The following is a 13,670-nucleotide window of genomic DNA, read 5'->3' as shown; positions in this document are numbered from 1 at the left end:
GATTATATTTGATAACATTTTCAGTGAAACTTTGTGCATTATATAAAAATACTGCTGGTGTCATCTGACTCCTTTGATGCACTGCATTAAAATTCCTGTGTCTGAGTAAATATCATGGAGTCAACTTTATTTCTCTTCTGTTAAGAGTTTGGAATTAGGTCACCATTCTTGTAAGGAAGAGCTAAGTCTGTACTGCTGATTTTAGGGAAATTACCTGTATAAAAATGTTTGGATTTTTTCTCATGCTCACCTACAGTGACACTGTTCCTTATCTATAATCAGTAATTTTACTATCTGTTCTGGTACATGTATTCTATACTGTCAGATTTTTGTAGATTCGTTTATAGTGACCCCTGCTGCAAAAGATTAAGACTGACATTTCTCTAAACCTCTAAAAAGGCATTTACCCAATTATTTCAGAGTTCACTTCAAAAGAACTGAGCAGTTGTATATTCAAATTAAGTATATAAAATTTGAGACTCCCTAATTTGAATTATTTTGAATAAAATTAATCATATGAGGCTTTTTTTCTTCTCATAAATGCGCAGGATTTACTTTCAAATGCAATGCAATATAGTTACTAAGTGAAACAGCTTTGCATGTCCCAGATGTAATGCCTGTTCTTTGTGTTATTGTTTTTTGATAAGGGTTAGACTTGACACCAGTAAATCATTGTCTGAACTTCTGTATGTTAATGTTTTTAGAGTTCCACTGAGAAAAGCACATACTTATGTTTATTCAGGACAGCGAAATAGTAAAAAAAAAAAAAAAAAAAAAAAAAAAAAAAAAGCAGATTAAAGCATATAACCAAGTTCAAGCATTGATTAGCCCTCTGGTTTCATAAGGACTTAAGTGTCAGTCTGTTCCAGTATTGCCCCATATAGAATGCTTTCTCAAGATTGGGCTCAAAAATTCTTCACTAGGAGGTAAGGGTATGTGGTCATTTACCATCAAAGATCCATCTGTGCTCTGCGCTGGCCAGAAGCCATACAGCCACTGCTGGTGCATCAATTAACCTGAACTAGTAGAGCCTGCTAATGAAGAGCTTGTGAGCTGTAGCTTTATGCTGTTATGGCCTCCTAGCAGTCTGGATGGTGGACAAAATACATTTATACTTGCTTGCAAAAGACACTGTGGGCATATCCACAGTAAAATCCTTCATCTGTGTATTAGTGTAAATGTTATTTTACAAATATATATGCCTCATGTGTTGTTGTTTTTTTAAGTTGTGTTTAAAGAATATTAATTAGGCTTCAAAGCCAAACAAAAAAGCATACTTAGAGCTACTTTGTTCTAAACTTTGCTACATTGTGCAAATATTTTCCAGTGAAGGTAGGCATCCCATTGAAAAATATGAAAATAATGTAGTGAAATAACCACAGGGAGACAAAATTAAAATCTTAGGAGCAATATGAATTGTATACCTTTCCCACACACTGGGTCCTTTGTTTTCCAGTCTCAGGAGCATTTTCATATGGCTGAATGCAATTTCTTGAGCCTGACAGAAAGGTAATAGCTAAACTGTGTGCACTTGTCTCATATCTTATATTACCAATGGGGCTTGAATCCAGTATCTTTTCCACAGTAGCTGTAGTTCAATATAAAACCAGTGAAATTTGTCATTTTAGTGTAGGAATGATGGATTGTGGGTCCTAACAGTGTTCAGTGGGAAGAAACCCAGCATAGCTGCATTTCTTTCTCTTTTTCTGGGAACTGTAAAAATCGTGCCACCTGAAGTTTCAGGAGGGCAGGTGAACCAGTAGGGTTATGCACTGGGCCTTTCTCTCTCCTTGACAACTGGAGGAAATCCAGTCCTTCACACTGTTCCCAAAAATCAGCCGCTGGGGGCAGATGCTGGATTACTTACGGTATGAGAGTGCAACCTGGTTCTTGGCTAGGCTGCAGGAACATGCTGAGGGTTGTATGGTCTGTTCTCAGGCTTCATAAAGAATGTCATCCATACTTCTCTTTCGTACCTCAGCACTTTGGCAGCTCCTGAGTTAGCTTCTCTCGCAGCCATTACTGCTGCTTTGGTGATGATGTGAGCTGAACCATGAGATGTTCGTGTGTTTTGTTATCATCTTGGCAGACTGACAAAAATTTCCTTAGGAGTACAACTGGGAGAAGAGAATTGGTCATTTTTAACAATCTGTTTCTTACCAAAAGGTAGCAGAATGTCATGATATAGAAGTGTTTGCACACAGGGAAGGCCAGACAGACATGAGAATTCTGCCTGTGCCCTTAGCTTGTCAGACACAGGAAGGCCCCAGTCCAAAAGTGAGATAAGTGCATGAACCTCAGCTAATAAGCACTGCTGAGAAGCAGGGTATGTTAGTTTGGGCATGGTGCCACATTAACATGACTCTACATCTTCCAGACAGAAGCTAGCTTATGTCTGGGAAACTCAGAGCATGAGCAGAGCTTTCTTGCATCTGTCTGCACCTGTTTGTGTAGCCTTGCAGAAGGAAAAAGCAGTAATTTCCCAATTAATTAGCAAAGGCCTCTTGCAAGCAATGCAGACATAAAAGCATCTGCCCAAAATATGCTCTTCTTCAAAACCTCCTCAATTTCTCTTTGTCTTCAAGGCTTAGAAGAACATGGTGTGGAGTAATTGAGCCCACTGTCCACCTTGCCAATATACTCTCAAAATGCTTTTGTAATCCCCAACTGTTTTTGTTTTCTTCTGTTCCTTCCTGTCTTATATTTGTATTGAAATGTCTCTGGGAGATAGACCATCTGACTGCCTGTACAAAAATATAGTGTGATGGTATACTCATCTGTGACTGACTCCTAAACACTATCGTGTGTCTAGTAGTGATATGGGTGATCTGTATTAAGTAGCTGTTAGATTTGGGACTGGTAATGTCTATCAGCCAAAGCCGGGATCTGTCAGGGAAATAATTTTCACTGTATTCATATTTTGTACTTGCCAGCCAGACAAGGCGCTGCTAGCTTTATTTGGCATGTGTTAGTGCGTGCTTGTAAATGAAAGCTCCATGTTAGTGTTACCTTCACCACTACTGTAAGCTTATTTCTTTAGCTGGATAGTTAGACCTTGACTTTAGCCTATGCCTTGCCTATCCAGGATACTAACATATTATACTAACATACAACCCCCACCGATGCAAAATATTGTGGTGGCTTTACCCTGCTGGACAGCTGAACTCCACCACAGCCGCTCTCTCATTCCCTCTCTTCACAGGAAAAGGGGGAGAAAATACAATGGAAAGGGCTCAAGGGACCAGGAGATCACTCACCAATTATCATCACGGGCAAAACAGACACAGCATAGGAAGATTAATATAATTTATTGCCTTTCACTAGCAGACTAGGCCAGTGAAAACTAAAAGCAAAGTAAAAACACCTTCCCCCCATCCACCCTCTTCCACCTCCTCCCACTGAGCAGCTCAGGGGAACGGAGAATGGGGGTTGTGTTCAGTCTATAGCACTTCATCTCCGCCACTCCTTCAGGGTCACTCTCTGCCCCTGCTCCACGTGGGGTCCCTCCCACAGGATGCTGTCCTTCCCGAACTGAGCCTGCGGGGGCTGCCCAGGGGCTGCCCCCCAACACGGCTCCATACCACGGGGTCCATCCGTCAGGAGCAAATTGCTCCAGCACGGGTCCCCCACGGGCGGCAGCTCCCCCCAGACCCCCTGCTCCTGCGTGGGCTCCTCTCCACGGGCTGCAGCTCTGGCCTGGGGCCTGCTCCTGCGGGGGCTTTCCAGGGGCTGCAGCCTCCTCCAGGCCACATCCACCTACTCTACTGGGGGCTCCTCCACGGGCTGCAGCGTGGAGATCTGCTCCATGTGGGACCCATGGGCTGCAGGGGGACAGCCTGCTCCACCAGGGGCCTCTCCACAGGCTGCAGGGGAACTGCTGCTGTGTGCCTGGAGCACCTCCTGCCCTCCTGCTGCACTCACCTTGGGGTCTGCAGGGCTGGTTCTCACTCCTTGCTCTCTCAGCTGCTGTTGTGCAGCAGTTTGTTTGTTTGTTTGTTTGTTTTTCCTTTTCTTAAATCTGCTCTCACAGAGGCACAAACAACATCACTCACTGGCCCGGCTCTGGCCAGTGGTGGGTCCCTTTGGAGCCGTCTGAAACTGGTCCTTATCTAACATAGGGCAACTTCTGGAATCTTCTCACAGAGGCCACCCCTGCAGGCCCTGCTACCAAACCCTTGTCATGTAAACCCAATATAAATATGAATGCCTCCCAGTCTTCTATGTATTTATCATGTTGCCATCTCAAAATGGGGGTCCTCCGTGCTCAGATCCTATGTACCACTTTGAAGAAGACACTGTGACCAGCTTCCTTAGTACAACTCCAGATACACTGAATCTACAGGCCATTGCTATGTAGTTGCTCTCTACGTGTTTCCAACAGCTCTAATTTATGTGTGGATGAGGCCAAATGCATGGTCCATATGATATGGAGTCCTTGTGCACATGTGCAGCCAGTCAGAAACACCAAACTGGCTGCATATGAGCAGAAATACCTATTGTCAGAGTGTGTTTGAAAAGCTTCTGAATTGTTTCGGAAAGCACTGGTATTTCTCCTCACAACCTCATTTCCCTGTTTTGGAGCATGCAGGCACAGGCAAAATAAGTGATTTGTGCAAAGGTACAGAACCATATCTTGCATCTTCAAAACCCATTGGTATTCCATACATGATCTGTTAACTGTACAGCTGCACTGAGTAAGATAGCGTGGCTCTTCTGCTGATTGATCCTGGCAACTGTTTTGCAGAATTACTCCTGAAGCTCCATTACATGGTAATATATCGAGACTATATATCTAAGGGAATAGAAAAAAGAAGTCTTTGAAGGAAGGTAAGGGATATGAAAGGATGTTTAGACTGAAGTATAGGCTGTTGTCCCAGGGTTACCACACACATCTAATTCAAAGGAGACAGTCTCTTCAGAATCAGAAGTAAACAATGGCTTAGTGATTGCTAGGGGGCAATTCTACTTCTGTAGAAGTCAGTTCTGATTTCAGTAAATAAACATGCTTAAGATTATAGTAAACTTCTTTTTTTTTAACTAAAGTACTTCCCTCAAAGTCAGTCCACTGAAATAGCAAAACCCATTATTCCTGTAATATTACCATATAAAAGCCTTTATCCTGTTTATTTTACCCTATGCATTTTTCTATATGCGTTTGCCTATAAGTTCTCTGTACATGGGACTAGGAAGTTTCAGAGACAAATCAGAGTCTCAGTTTCCTTTGTTGATTCTGTAGAAGCACCCAGGCCGGGACCTTCAACAGCCACAAGGCCATGTGTCTCATTATGGTCAGAATAAATCCATCTCTTCTGAAAACAGGAGATGTTGCCAAGTAGAGTGGCCTCAAAATGTGTGCATTATTCCCATCTGTTCGAACAGCAGTTAAGTGCTTACAAATTGATCAGATGCTTTCAGCAAGATATGAAAAGGGCTTTGGTCTAGGGAACATTAATCTGAATCTGAGATTCAATTTCCTCTTCTACTACACATGCCCTATGTGACCTCGAAGATTTGTTTTTTCTGTGCATCAGTTCCTCATCGGTAAAATGGGTTACCAATAATGTTTTCCAAAGGGGTGTATGAAAGTAAATAATGACTATGAGATGCTCAGATATTAGCACAGAAGAGTCTTAGATTTTAGTAAGTGCAGATTTTACAGGAAAACTCCTGTCAGAAAATTCTGAGCAGTTCCAGCACATAGACAGTAACAGTAACTGTTTGCTATGTTTGCTTCTTGCCTGTTACTTATTGGCAGAATAGTTTACACAGACATACTTAAACAGTTCTTATGAAGCAATCTGTGGATAATTTTGAAATGAGAATGTTTGTATGTAGTCAAAATGTATTCTTAGTAATACATATCATGAAACAAGTGATCATTTAGAGAACTTTATTTCTCAGTTATCATTTCCCCTCCTTGCCCATCTTCAAAAGCAAGCTGGTGTTTTAAAATTCTAAAGATTTTAAAAGGCTCTTATACATGTGTCCAAGTCCACATAACTGTAAAGATCAAAATAAAAGTTACTTAAGGCCTTTATCACATGCCTGAAATTCCACTGTCTTCAGCAGAGATGTGGCTGGAGATTGATTAGCCTGCTTCTACGGCTGAACTGAGAAGGATGCAACTCTTTGCTGAAGGGAAGGCAGAAGACATGCACACACACACACACATATATATATATTTTTTCCTTTAGATCCAGCAGTTCTGGAATGGATGACTGCAGCCAACAGCTACCATTAGAAGACCATGTTAGAACATGGCATGTCTTTCCCTTTGTGAAGTCAGAGCTTGCTTTCAGATTGTAGTTGTAACATATATACATCTTTTTACTAGTATGGCAGCCTTCATTTTTGTTAAAAATACTTCAAAAGTGGTTTTATTGGAAATACTAGTGACCGTTCTTTCAAATCATTGCAGTCCATCTTGCAGACTCAGTCACAAAATCTGTTCAGTTTGAAATTTGTACAGGATTTTGTCACCAGGCCAAAACTTTGGAGGTAACATAAACATATTTAATGCCTCATCCTTGCTAAATCTAAAGCAATGATATTAGGTTCAAGAAACAGCAACCCAGCAACAATTTTTGTTTGATAGGAACAACAGGCCTAGAAGATGGGCAGATTTGTTACTTGCATTTGTCTTTCTTATCCTGCACCACAGCAGATCATTCATTCTCTGACAAAAAGTTCCAAGGATTCCAGTGAATGGATAATGTTGACACATAAAACTTGGTTGCTATTTTTGCAAAGTAACTATTACACTAACTAACTATATATAGACAGAAGTAATTGCTTCTGTAAATAAAATACCAGTGAATACATTACAAGATTAAAGAGAAACTTTGAGCTTCCATCACATCTATTTGCTGACTCCCACTCATATACACACTATGACTTTGCAGTCATAGTTCTGCATTGCCATGAGACTTAATTTAGGATGTGCTTGGCATATAATACTTCCTCACATTCCTAAATGAAGTGTTCTTCCATTAGCTGCCCAGTTCTCATTTCAGCTGGCCACTTCACCTTTCATTGGTGAAGAAATTTACAGTCATTTCACCGAATAAATGGCAATAGAAGTATTTGTTATTATTACTTTAGAGTTAAGATTTATAAATGCATAACAACAGATTTGGATGTATTATTTAGACAATATCATTCTGAAACTCCCACTCTTTAAAAAGTCTCTTTAAAATGGCAATAATAAGTAGTGAAAGTGAGGTAAATTTCTAGCAGATAAGATTAGAAGTGATGTATCTTAATACATGCATGATCAATCTTTGAGAGGGAAGGTGTTACAAAATAGCTTGAAGACCATGCTGCTAGGAGGAAGAGGCACTAGTTAAATATCTCTGAAAGTAGCTTTACCAGTGATCTCTTCCTTTCAGTGAAGAAGAATCATTGCCCACAAAGAGTGAAGGGTTAGTTTGCTAATTCTGCCAAAACCAGAAAGCCTACTCATCCTTTATACCTTTTACTCATAGGGATTTAATAAGCTCATGTGAGAAATGCAGAGCACCTACAGAAGAGTTTGAAAGACCTTGGTTTTTTTGTTTGTTTGTTTTGTTTTGTTTTTCTTTTCTAATGTGTGATTATTGAGACGAAGCTTTGTTTGCATATGGACCCTTCAGAAAGAACACAAGTCTATTCCTATGAAATACCTTTTGCTGATTCAGTCCTTATACTATTAATGTTGTTACTATTAATGTTATCATAGCAACTGGGAGCTGCTGTGATGGAGCAGGATCCTATCAAGCTGTGTGCCAAACAGCAGAAAAAAAGCAGATGACTACTGGCACATTTGCAAGTGTCACAGTAAAGGAGGTTTTTGGGTTCTGAAGCACAGTGGGTAGTTGGGCAGGTGTCTCCTAGGCATAAGGGCAGTGTAAGAAAATCACTATGGTACTTGAATCGGAATGTAAGAAAGAAGCTTTGCCTGCTTGTAAAAGACAGTGGTCAGAGAAGGGTGTTGACTTCTTGTTAGGAAGGAGAGAGAGTGAGGCAGAGTTGGGATGGGCTGTGTAGGAACCTGAAGGTGTGAAAATCAACAATATGAGTTTACACAAACAGGAATAAATGAAAGCAAAAAGTATTTGCTATAGGCAACAGACTACACAAACCTTTACAACATTATGAATGAAAAGGAGTGGTGCAGGAATACATCTGTCACAACCCAGAAAGCAGGGTGTTGCTTAATTGTATCTTGGACAAGCTGACTGAAGATTTTACTGCTGAAAAAATTAGCAAGAGAAACTCTGAGGATAATTCAGAGTAGAAGTTGATGCCTATGCTTTTAGACTTGACAGTAGTGTGACAAGAAAGAAGATAACAAGAAAGGTTCACAATGGGAAACAAAATCATATTAACTTGTTTGTCTCTTTGTATTTGAGTAAGTTTGCAGCAATTCAACATCAGTCCTGTCCTGTTCTCTCCCGGCCCTCCCCCAAATGCAGAAGTTTGTGTTCTCAACTTGTTGTCAAACAAAATGGCATCAAGTAAGAACCCATACTTCAGTGGTGTTGCTTCTGTAACAACAGTAATAAATACTGCTGATGTGTGATTTATACCCAGTGTCCCAGCAGTATCCCAGCTGTAAATAGACACACTACCAAAAGATCATAGAATCATAAAGGTTGGAAAATACCTCCAAGATCATCCTGTCCAACCACTCCCCTGACATCAATGTCACCCACTAAACCATGTCCCTAGATGGGATGCTCCCATTACTCCCCGTTACTTGCCCTCTTCCCTGTGTCCCCACTATGTATCTTTCATTTCTTCCTCACTTTTCTCTCCCAGAGGCATGGTGAGATAACAGATGACAGCTCCAGTGGAGAAGAGAGAAAAACAGGGATCTAAGCTGCCCATGTTTCATGTCCCTATAGCTCTGGAGACCTGAATGAGGAGCATGCCCCTGTATCAGCCTGGGCTGCAGCACTACCGCAGAGAGGTCTAAAAAACAGAGCAGGTGGGCTGAAGACTGAGCAGGGAGAGAAAGAGCTCAAGGCCCCTAAAATTTCATTTCATAGCCCTTATTCTGAAGATTTTGCAGTGTTACAGTATTTGATAGGTTCATGATATATTTTTATATCAATGCAATAAATATTCAAATGTTGTCACCCACTGCAAGTACCAGTAGTAAATGCAGACTGGGCTCTGACTCTGATCATATATTTGTAGGAACATTATTTTAGCACCACTTTTCACCTGTCTAGGGAAAGTTGCATGGTCGAAGTACTAGTTTACTAGTACTACAAACCGCTAAAATTGTTACTTACTAGATGGTAGGCTGATATTGGGTAGCATTACATCAGATAAACTGTATCTAGCGAAAATCGATTTAATGTGTATGATCACCAGTTTAACATAAAAAGGCTATCACAGGGATTTGAGGTACTAATGTAAGTATAGGTAATCTTTCACTCCCACAAGAGCTTTGGGAAGGTGTCTTCTAACACGGGAAGGTATGGCTACTTTGAACAGGTGCTTGAAGGACAACTCTAGAAAGCATTCCTGTCTAGGAGAGTTCCCAGGATCATGCTTAACTTTAATCATACAGTGTAATCAATCCTGTATTTCCTGTCTGTTGAGGATGGGACAGATTTGTACCTTTCCCTCACAACACTTGTACCCTCCCATTGTGGTAACTCGCTGCTTTTTATCTCCCCTGTCTTCAGCTTGAGCTGAAGGGCCCTGACCTCACTTATGTCAAGTGGAGAAGCAGTTCAGAAAACCACCTATGCACCACATGCCCTTTTTTTATTCTGAAGCACTTTGCTGAAGTTACAGATGTCTTTTAACCTGAGCTTATGCTTTGCTACATAGCTTCATAGCTTCAAAACAGCTGTGATATGACTACTGATTGTCTCCTGAAGTAAATAAGCCCTTGCCTGCTAAGCTAGAAAAAGATCTCTATAAAGGCTATTTCAGACAGTTTAGTAATGTCAATAATTATATTATCATCCACTTCATGCAATCCACTAATAAGGAAGAGAAGAGAAACATCCACATTATGGAAAAAGGCAAGAGGCACTATGTCAAAGCTTGACAACTTCAAACACCTTGAATGCTGTCTCTCACCAGTAGCTTTGTATTCCCAAAGTAAAGAGTATTAAGTTTCATTGCAAGACTACTGATTACTACTGTTACAGTAGTAATCCAATGGATGAAATAGGTTTCAGTGTTTTTCACTCAAACAATCCCAGGCCTGAAATATTTGAACTCCCTCTCTTTTCTACTTTTCTATTTTCCTGACAGATATTCACATAGATCCAATTGTAGGGTAGAGGCCTAAACTTCCATGTCAGCAGAAGACACCTGAACTCTTTCCAAAAATAAAAATTAGAGGTCGTTAAAGTTAGGTATTCAAATCCATTGTATTTCAGTAAAGTGCCATAACTTTAAAAGGTGCTAAGTACAATGGGAGCTTTACTTCATGATCTTGTCAACAGCCCTGTTTACCAGAACCGTAACATTTAGATACCTAAGGGCATTTGCCATTGTTGGCTTCTGTCCCTTTAGAGTGATTAAAAAAAAAAAAAAGTGCAAAGTTTTAAGGGAAATATCTCATTTAACACATATAACTTTGAAATAATTATACTCATTTTTTTCCACACTTGGCATTTCTTAGATCCCAACTAAATTAAAAACAAACAAAAACACCCAACAAAAACAACAAAACACTAGGTGTCATGTCTCTGTCTTCTGCCATTACTGAACTATTCAGGCATAAAATACACTACTGAAACATCTGAAAAAGGTTATGTTATTAATCCACACATAACTCAGAAATGTTTGGAATGATATTAATCAAACTTTTATATGTATATATAAAAAAAAAGATCAAGAAAAGCTAGACAAGTTTCAGTACAAACAACGTAAGGTTATGAGAATATCAGCAGACTTGGTAAAATGTTTTAGAATTAAAGATGATGTTCTACTTTGATTGTACTATTTCTGTGATAATAAATGCTTACTAAATATAAAACCATACTTCAGTTTTTAACCTGATTGTTTACACCCTTTTCCTCCTCTCTCCCATATTACTCCCTACTGTATATAGCAGCTTTCTGTATTTTGGAGCAAGTGTAAGCTACCTCCAAATGTTGTAGGAAGAATTAAGTAAAGGAACAGTGCTCCTTAAATTTATAAATATACATTTAATCTAATAAAGTATCAACATTTCTATGTCAGCTACATATAGTGTAAAAAAAATCAAATAAAGAGTGGATCATAAGAGCACAAACCAGAAATCTCCTTACTTTGAAAGGGTTAGAAAGATATGTAAATATCAGTGTAAACAGATTAAAACAAATAAATAGGGGAAAATGAAAGTGAAGCAGCAACTGACTACGTGATCTGTATGAATACAAACGGTTCATTTTTTGTTTTATAAAGAACAAGGTATTGTGAGCACTGCGGTACCTACAAGAAAAGTAGAGTAATTCAGGAGCAGGAACAGCAGTATTTTCTTTATGCTACTTTTTAAGCATCACATCTAGTCCTCTAGTGGAGTGATTTTCTTCCACTTCCAGCAAGGATGGATGAATAATACCACATTCCCTAGGCTCAGACAGAATATTAACACCAGGGATACTGAGGATCTCCCAAGGGTCTCCTTCTGATATATTAATATTAGAGATGGAAAATATTTTTGATGAATAGCACTTCACAGAAATGCCTTTATGATCATGACATACATTTTCATCCAATTATTTTGACAGTTACGGTCAGAACAGAAAAATACACAATGTTTTTATTAATATTTTATATTTTTTCAAAGAAACACTGTAACAAAACTAATTTGACCACTTTAATTGACATTCAGACTATCTGGAAATAATCAGACAACTTTGTTCTTAGATTGTTAAAAGTCATCAGCCATATATCTGATTCATTTAGATGAATTATTGAATTATTTATTTGAATTTACATGAGCAGCATTGGGACAAATATCCCCCTATTATTTTGTTTAAATTCAGATAGCAAGAAATAACTGATGTAACTGTATGAGATTTAGATGAAGGTAAGCAGTTCTCACAAGTTTATTTTGGAATGCCTGCTTTTCTGCTTTCCATAAAACAAAAACAAAAGAAAACAACAACAAAAACACTTTTTTTCTTTAAACTTTAAATTTCATGGTGGATTATTTTCAGTTGAGAGCCAGACTGGTTTCAGATACTGAGCATTTGTAGTTTGTGGTATTCCTTTTTTTTTTTTTTCTTTTCTTTTTGCTCCCAAATGCTTACTATGTCCAAAAGCTGAAATATTTATGATTTATGGTAGAGAGCAAAAGAATATCTCTTAGAAGTTATCTGCTAAACACAGATACATTTAGAAATATTTCTAAATATATTTAGATAAAATTGAACCAAACCAAACCAAACTACCCTCTTACTTTCCTTGAATTTTCATAAGGAAGAAAATCTGTTTCCTAATTGGATCGAATATAAATTTTCTTTGCCTTTATAGCACAGCCATCAAAACCCAAAATGAATGTATGAAATTCAAGAGGATGCTTTGAGGGTAGATGTGTGGAAGATTTATCAAAAGCTAATGAAGTTCCAGAGGTATAATTACTAGCCATGTAATACTAACTCAGATCTGCTGTGCTTTGCTTGGGCTCAGAGTTTACTTTGATGGAAGTGGATCATGTGTTGTCTTGCCAGAAAAGTTCTGCTTCGTAGGTTGGCATCCTTCTTTTTCTGCTTGTCTTCTACAGCATTAGGAGAAACTGGGATTTCACTGCAGGATGAAATTATTCACGTTAGTTTTGTTACTGAGAGCTTCTGCAACCCAGTACAAAAAAGGCTAAGAAAAACAGATGAAGCTTTTAAATGGACAGATGGACAGATGTTTTGGGCACGTGAATGCAGAAGAATAATGGAGTATGACAAACTCACGGCCACACCCACAAACATAAAGAAGAAAGAAAAATAACATGAACTGTGGAGGGGTAATTGTGACCAGCTAATCTTTTATGTCTTTATTCTGTGTGTGAACTCTGAAGTCATAAGTCATGTTTAGTGCTCAACTGTTTTCTACTCTGTGTTTGCCATTAGAGACTCATTAGGCATCAGCATGTGGGAAAAGATCTTTCTGTCAGTCCACACCTTAACATTTTTTCCCAGCATCGACTTCTTCCATCCATAATGAACAGTATATCAGAGCAATAACCATTGCTGGACTGTCTATGTCTTAAAAGAACTGTCACCTATACTAGGAAATTAAGCTTGGTTTTAACCACTGAAAAGAAATCAGTATTATGGAATTGTGTAGCTAGATACGTTTCAGTTCTCCAAAGACATGTGCAGAAATAAGTCTCCTGAAGAGTCCTGAATGCTGACATCTAGGTTGTATAGTGTTATGCACATATGTTCGGGCCTTTTCAGGCTTTGGCCAGCATCGTAACTGGTTAATGATGCAAGGCAGAAAGCAAAGCTCCACACGTCCTACATGTCCTGAATGGCAATACTCCAAATAATGTAAATCATTACATCACTTCTTTATTATGCCTTGCATTATCAATTTAAAAAGTGTAAATTCTTGAATACTACCGTGGGAAAAAGCTGGAGGAAGGCTGTGGGAATTGTGAGATACAGATTTTATTAATGACTGTTAATGACTTCACATGTGATTTTAAGCAGGTAATTAGGACTAAATGCTCAAAC

The sequence above is a fragment of the Cygnus olor genome, chromosome 3, assembly GCF_009769625.2.
Source record: "Cygnus olor isolate bCygOlo1 chromosome 3, bCygOlo1.pri.v2, whole genome shotgun sequence".
In the NCBI taxonomy this organism is placed as follows: Eukaryota; Metazoa; Chordata; class Aves; order Anseriformes; family Anatidae; genus Cygnus; species Cygnus olor.
Note: the sequence above shows the minus strand (reverse complement) of the source record.